Source organism: Corvus brachyrhynchos, unplaced genomic scaffold (assembly GCF_000691975.1).
Source record: "Corvus brachyrhynchos isolate BGI_N302 unplaced genomic scaffold, ASM69197v1 scaffold21, whole genome shotgun sequence".
Classification (NCBI taxonomy): Eukaryota; Metazoa; Chordata; class Aves; order Passeriformes; family Corvidae; genus Corvus; species Corvus brachyrhynchos.
In genome coordinates, this window is record NW_008236924.1 from 7,153,641 (window position 1) to 7,161,494 (window position 7,854).

At 50.8% G+C, this 7,854-nt stretch overlaps 1 long non-coding RNA gene across 1 annotated transcript; it reads right to left on the reverse strand.

Moving 5' to 3' along the window:
* Positions 1-205: 205 nt before the first annotated feature.
* On the reverse strand, positions 206-3,537 carry LOC108445156. Its single transcript, XR_001859902.1, has 3 exons — positions 3,418-3,537; positions 2,414-2,505; positions 206-2,151 (listed from the first exon to the last, which is right to left on the reverse strand). It is a non-coding gene; the product is annotated as an uncharacterized LOC108445156 (long non-coding RNA).
* Between the last annotated feature and the right edge of the window lie 4,317 nt (positions 3,538-7,854).

Below are 7,854 nucleotides of genomic sequence, written 5' to 3' on the forward strand. Positions count from 1 at the left end.
CATACTTGGAGTGCCTGAATTTTTATAGTCACTGGTTATTAACTCTTCCCTTACATGTAGGACACAGGGAATGGCTTCCCACTGCCAGAGGGCAGGGCTGGATGGGGGATTGGGAGGAAATCCTTCCCTGGGAGGGTGGGCAGGCCCTGGCACAGGGTGCCCAGAGCAGCTGGGGCTGCCCCTGGATCCCTGGCAGTGCCCAAGTCCAGGCTGGACATTGGGGCTGGGAGCAGCCTGGGACAGTGGGAGGTGTCCCTGACATGGCAGGAGAAACAGAATTATCAGAGTACTGGTCTTTTTTAAGGCAGAAATTTTTATCCTACATTTTTTTCCCTCCCTGGAAAAATGAAGTGAAACCAGTCCACAGCAGTAATTAAGTCCTATTTCTTCCATTTCTTTTCCAACAGATGTGTTCTACAAATGGAGCTTGCCTTTGTTTTGTCATGTCCTAATAGATTCCAGAGGAAATTTAATAATTTTCTTCTATCCTGAGTGACTCAGTGGTGCAAAATAGATGTTAAACAAGGAAAGAACAATTTATTTATCTGCTCTTGTGCTCCCTTTGCTTTCATTTGCATGTCAGCTGTTTGGCTAAATGGTGGGATGGGGAGGACGTGAACACTGCTCTCGCCTTGTTCTGCTGATGTAATGACAATGGGAGGATTATTTCTTAATTTTCAGTGTGGTAAGTGGGTAATTATTGTCCAATTAGACTTGCTATTAACCTCTCTGTATCTCATTTTGCTATCCATAAAACAAGAATAACAGCACTTCCCACTCTCTCTGGGATTCTGCGGAGATTTATTGGTTAATGTAGGGAGAGCACAATGGAAATGAAAAGCTCTGCACATTGATGAGGACAGGATTATTAATAAAGAATCATCATTAACGTGGTTGTAGCTTTGGGGATTTGGGGTGGGAGTTGATCCTGGCAATGGGGTGCACCCCTGAGGGATCTCCTGTGGGCCTTGGAGCCTGAGCAGTTGGGCGGGGAATCCAGAAAATGGGGTCTAACGGAATGCAAAGTCAGGTTTAATTGGTGCACATGCAGATGTACCTTTTCCTTAAGTATTCCCCTGAATTGGTCCTGAAAGAAAAATTACATTAATTGGGATAAAAGTCTTCTTAAACTCTTCCTCCCTCAACCCACCATACCTGAGCACGTTCCTGGTGGCACATCTTATCTGTGACATGCTGGTTCTGCAGAGGGGAGCTCTAAGGGGACAAAGGGGACACCTGGAGAGGTCACCTGTGTCACTGGCCACAGCAGAACTGGGGCTGGGCAGTCACCCAGAGCCACCCCTGGCTCCTCCTGCAGGAGCAGCTCCCACGGGGGGCACAGACCAGGCTCCGTGTCCAGCCAGGACACACTGCCCAGCCCGCTCGGTGACAGGGACACTCCTGAGCTGTGCTGCTGCTGTGTGGGGAGGGAGCTGCCCCTCTGCAGGGCACAGCAATGGTCCCCACAGCCTGTCCAGGCTCCTGCTGGGCAGCACGAGGCTTTGTCTGAGACTGTGGCTTTATATCAGTCGGGGATAATTTAATTAAAGACTGTACCAACTGATGCATGGGAAGACACCAGTAATGAGAGTATTGTATCCACTAAGGAATAAAGGCATCTTCAGAAACGTTCTCTCTGCAGCTCAGTTCTCATGTAAGCGTCTGGAAGGGTTCCAGTTGTCCCTGTTGCTGCTTCTCCCATCTGTCCCTCCGAGCAGCACCAAACACGGCGCTGCTCGTGCGGGTCTGTGCACAGGGACATGGACACAGAACCCCACAGAGCCCCAGGGTGGTGTCACACCCCCCTCACCCTCCAGCACAGCTCAGTCACTCCCTCGGTGCCAGGGCACGGTCGGGCAGGCACCGAGCCCAAACCAGTGCTGGGTATCGAGGGACAGCAGCAGGAGCGGGGACACCTCGTCCCTGACACCCAGGGGTGCTGCTGTGCTGGTGGAGTTCCTGGGCTGCGTCCCTGAAGGTTTGTGGCTCACTGTGTCCCATGGACTGAGAAGAGCTGGAATTTGCACCGTCCACACAAAGCCTCAAGCGGTGCTGTCTCTTTGAGTAAAACAAAGAATGAGCATTACCTGGGTGCTCTTCAGCCCTGCCTGGCCCACAGAGAAGTGTCCAGCTGACCTGTGGCCATAATCTCTAAAGAAAGAAAATGGTGGGTCAATAACTCCCTTCTCATGATTACCCTACCAACAACTCTTCCAGCAAAGCTCCCCGGATGCCAGGCTGGAGCCAAGCGCTTCTCCAGCACAGGAGATTCATGTGGTGTCACATGGAGGTGTAGCAATAATGTGTTAATGAGTTATTGATTTTTTAAATTAAATTTCACTGGTATCACATTTCCAACCTGAATGAATGCATCATTAAAACAATTAATAGCACGGTGATGAGGGGAACTGACCGAAATTCCAGCGGCACACCCAGAGGCTCAGCTGGGTCAGGCTCCAAGGGAGGCTGGAGGGCACCAGAGTGGCACAGCTGGGCTGTGTGTGCCTGAGCAGGAGAAGAAAAGGAGGAGAGGAATTAAAAAAGAGGAGGGAGAAAATGAGAAAAAAAGAAGAGGAGGAACAGGACCCCAGACCCAAATGTGCCATCAAAGGGCCAGACCACCCAATTAAAGCTGCAGAGCTCAGCCAGAGGGGCCCAGAACAGGGCAAATCAACTAGTTCTAGGTGGGACCAAAGGCCTGTTGGTCAAGGGTTATTTTGGCTTTTCCTGAGCTCTGCAGGCAAAGCCTGGCCCAGTGCTGGGTGCCGGAGCAGAGTGAGGACACTGCACTCCCATCGCCCCCATCCTTCCTTCCCCTTTGCACTCAGAACAAGCAATCATCCTTCCCAGGACACTGAAATGAAGGAATTTGATTCTCCTCCTGCTGATCATTCCCGTTTGAAGAGCATCCTCCTGGAGCAGCAGGCAGTTATTGCCCTTCTCCCTCCCACACACGCCAAGAACAGCCCCCACTTGCGCGAGTGGAAAATGGCACATTAATTTACAAGAGTTCTAACTTGGCAAATAATTGCTTAGGACAGAAAACACAGACCAGCCATCTCAGCTGAAAACCTGGTATTTTTAAGCACACCATAAAAAACCCTAAGAGAAAGTCAATGTTACATCTAGTGTGAATAATACTAAACAAGGAAAAAATACAGAGCTGGGATCCTCATTTCAGCCCAGCTCCTGAAACTGAGGAGAAATAGAGTGTTCAGGTAGAACGGGGTTTTTTAAAGATAGTTTTTGAGAGGGGTTGTTGGGATTTTTTAAAAGATCACATGATTTTTTTCTGAAGAGGAAAGTCAATTGAAGCTCTCTCCCTTAGGATGGCCATAGGGGTACAGGGCTGGTTACTGATGCTCATCAAGTTCCACCCCTTCCACAGGGTTTAATTTTATCTAAAACCTCACTCACCAGCTGTTTTTAGCTGAAGTGATTCTTGTGGTCACACGTGTCTGGGGCAAACATCAGACTCACCCAATCAAGACTTTCTGTGGCTTTTTCCCAGCTTCCTTCTGAACTTTTAACCCTGCAAGAACAGTAAAATAAGAAATTCTGAATTCTTCCACTATAAACCAAAGATAGAAATGTCCCAGCTGAAATCACTGCCCCTGGAGGTGCCCAAGGAAGGGCTGGAGGTGGCACTCAGAGCTCTGGGCTGGGGGCAAGGTGGGGATGGGGCACAGGCTGGACTCGGTGGGCTGGGAGGGCTTTTCCAGCCTCAGTGACTCTGGGGTTCTGAGGAACTGAGCACTGGCCCAAAGGACAATTCCCAGCCTGCCCCACCTCCAGGAGGATGTTTTACCTTTCCCTGAGGTGTGACAGTGCCTGGCCTGTCACAGCACTGATGTGACACTGGTGAGGCTGGTGGCTCGTAGGGACAGGGTACAGGCAAGCTGGGCACTTCGGGGTGGGGAAAAACCTGAAAATGACTCTTAGGGTTGATACAAAACTCAGCTTAAAAGCTCTTTTATTTAAACAAGTTGCCACTGCTAAGAACATTATGTCTTTCTCAGGGAAAAACAAAACTGTTGTCTCATTTTAAAACGAGTGCTTCCTTTAGGGCTAATTAAGCTGACAAATAACACTTGCAAAGATTGAGCAGTTTAACTGATGACAACGCAGCGCTGCCGGAACCCTGGAGAGGAGCAATCGCTGCTGTGCACAGCTGGGAAAATTACTGTGTCCCCTCTGTATCACGACATTGAATGAGGGAAAAATAATACCTCATTAATCTTCCTAATGAACCTCTTCTAAACAAGACAATTCACAATTTTATGGTACACATGGGGTTGCTGTGGAGATTTGCTGAGCTGCCTCCCAGGCTGCATCGGAGGGTGCCAAAGCCAGCGGCAGCGGGCAGCAGGACACTCATCCCCAGCCCGGGGTCACCCCGCCCGCAGCTCCAGTCCCACAATCCCAGCATGGGTTGGGTTGGGAGCGACCTTAAAGTCCATCCCATCGCACCCCTGCCATGGCAGGGACACCTCCCACTGTCCCAGGCTGCTCCAAGCCCCAATGTCCAGCCTGGCCTTGGGCACCGCCAGGGATCCAGGGGCAGCCCCCAGCTGCTCTGGGCAAGAGGTGCTGCCTCAAGCCCGGGGTGGGGTTGGCATCCTTTGGAGGGGTGGCTTTAGCTGCTGTAATTATTGGATGGAAGATGCAATCCAAGTAGGACAAGGTGACAGATGGGAGAGATGTTGGGTTTGGGGGTGTCTGGGCTGGAGCTGTGAATCCCGAGGAAAACCTTCTCACCCCTCTGGCCACACTGACCCAGCAACCCTGGACACCTCTGGGAAAGGAGAGCTGAGAGTGTCAGAACGATCCTGCTCACACATCACATTCCCCACACGAGAGGGAGCTGGTGCCTGACACCCCCCAGGCAGGAGAGACAGGCTGCGCTGCAGGGTGACGTTAATTACTGTTAATCTCACACCATCACAATAATCTTCTTACAGTCACAATTAAAGATTGAGGTCCCAGCCTTTGCTATTTGTATGTTTGTTTAATACTGGCTCAATAGGACTCATCACTATCTTTGAAGGTTTGGGGTTTGTGCAGCCCCAAACAGGAAGGTGCCTCCACACAGCACAGAATTGCGGGGACTTCCAAAACCTTCTTCAGGCTGTCAGTGAAGTCCCAAACCTGCAGTGCTCCCAGCCCACATGGCACTTTCCCTCTCTTTTGGCACAGAGTTTGAGAAGAATTCTGATAAAATCTCAATACTGAGCAGTGCAGCAAACCCTCAGGCATCCATGGAGCTTCTGGATTTCTAAATAAAAAATATTATTTACATAAAATTCCTAAAGAAAGGGAAGCCATCAGGGAACATCTGTGTGGGTATTTCCTTCCTAGAGGAATTACAAGCCTTCATCTCAGAGGCTCTGAAGTGTGTGATAGGGCTGGTTCTGGCAGGGCTCTTGGATCCTTAGGGGTGACCACGAATGCCATGAGGACACAGGGACCCTTCAGCCCTCGGTGTGGCTGGGGGCGGTCAGTGCCTGCAGGGCTGGGACAGCCTCACTCCTGGTGCAGGCCCCGACAGCACAGATGGTCTGACAGCCCTTGATGAGCCTCCATCCACTGCTCCTGATCCCCTTAAATCATCTACAGACACATTTCCATCTCAGCTTTTTACAGCCTAGGGAGTCCCATGGGAATAAAAAAGGATAAAGCAGCACCAAGTTATGTTTCTGTTTTCCTTTTCCATGATGGAAACACAGGCATCACATCAAACAACACTAACTAAATGCACCACCGCAAATATCCACCAATTTCAATTTCATTGAAATGTTTCAATGCCGTAATTTCATACACTCCTCTTTTTGTATTTAAGGCTGTTTCTTTCAGACAAGAGCTCAGAGCCCACAGTGTTCAGTGTGTGCTGGAGTCAGCAGTGAACCCATAGAGGAGCTGAAAAAACACACCCTCGACTTCCCTGCGATCCAGTGACCTGACCTCCAAATCCCAAACCGAGGCAGCTTTGCTGCACTCCTGTGCTGCATTCCTATGCTGCACCCTGTGCTGCATTCCTGTGCTGCACTCCTGTGCTCCATTCCTGTGCTGCACTCCTGCGCTCCATTCCTGTGCTGTATTCCTGCGCTGAACCCTGTGCTGCATTCCTGTGCCCCATTCCTGTGCTGCACCCTGTGCTCCATTCCTGTGCTGCACCCCTGCGCTGAACCCTGTGCTGCATTCCTGTGCTCCATTCCTGTGCCCCATTCCTGTGCTGCACCCTGTGCTCCATTCCTGTGCTCCATTCCTGTGCTGAACCCTGTGCTGCATTCCTGTGCTGCATTCCTGTGCTGAATTCCTGTGCTGAACCCTGTGCTGCACTCCTGTGCTGCATTCCTGTGCTCCATTCCTGTGCTGCACCCTGTGCTCCATTCCGGTGCTCCATTCCTGTGCTGCATTCCTGTGCTGCACTCCTGTGCTCCATTCCTGTGCTGCACTCCTGTGCTGAACCCTGTGCTCCATTCCTGTGCTGCACCCTGTGCTCCATTCCTGTGCTCCATTCCTGTGCTCCATTCCTGTGCTGAACCCTGTGCTGCATTCCTGTGCTGCATTCCTGTGCTGCATTCCTTTGCTGCATTCCTGTGCTGCACTCCTGTGCTCCATTCCTGTGCTCCATTCCTGTGCTCCATTCCTGTGCTCCATTCCTGTGCTCCATTCCTGTGCTGCATTCCTGTGCTGCACCCTGTGCTCCATTCCTGTGCTGCATTCCTGTGCTCCATTCCTGTGCTCCATTCCTGTGCTGCATTCCCGTGCCAGCTGCTCGCCTGCCCAAGCCAGAGCAGTGACCATTTCTGTAACTGGCAGCAGCAGTGAATGGTTCCATTTGGTGCATTTCCAGTTTGCTGCCGTTTCTGTCCGTGCTCAGCAGGACGATCAGGGCTGGGAGCCCATCTGGCCCCAAGGCCCCTCTGCAGTGGCTCCCGGGGTGTTGGGGTCCCCAGCACCTCCCTGTCCCTGCCTGGCCCCGGCCTCGTGTGGCTTCAGCCATGCCCAGCAGAAATGGGAATATTGAGCTCATCCCATGAGGTTTTGGGCAATTTCCAGAGAATTCTGCCTCCAGCAGAGCTCACAGAAACACGTGAAAACCATTTCCTGGTGGTCCAGACCACGGTGACACGGTACCAGAACTATGAAATCTCCTGCAGAGCAGCCAAAACCTTTGTTCCACACAAGAACCTCATAACCACAAACTCCCTTCCACAATTTTCTTTAAGGGTTAAGACAATGAACTCTGTGACCATTTTCCTTGCCCATCAACACAGCACTGAAAGCCCTGGCTCTGGAGAGCATTTCGGGGTGTGTCAAACAAGAAGCAGGCTTCAACTTCAGAGCCTTCCACTTGTGTAAAATTGCCTTCCACATGAGAAGTGTCCATTCAGAGCAAGGGTTTATCCCTTTCTCCACCCCTAATTCCTTGTCACAGAGCCCCACAGAGCTGAGGGTGGAGGGAAATTCAGCTCGGGGAATTCAGCCACCCCCAGGTGGCCCCACCAGCCCCGATGGCCAAGCCGCCTCTGGCACTGACCAGTCTGGCTTTGTTTGCTCCAACACTGCCACCCCCTCTTAGCTCTTCCCTAACACAATCTTGTTATCTTTGGGCCTTGCATGGCTTTTTAATGATCATTATTATTCATATAGCACGATGCACGCAGACAAATTTAATCATGTTGTTTATATGAGCAAACCTGATCGACTAATGGAGAAATTACACATTTTGTTCCCACTGTTGGCACAAACGCAATTTCTTTTCTCACTCTCATTAACACAGTTAATGTTTATAAAACTCTGATGGTGCTGGAGATGAAAGTGTTTTCTCCAAAGAACAGGTAAACCACA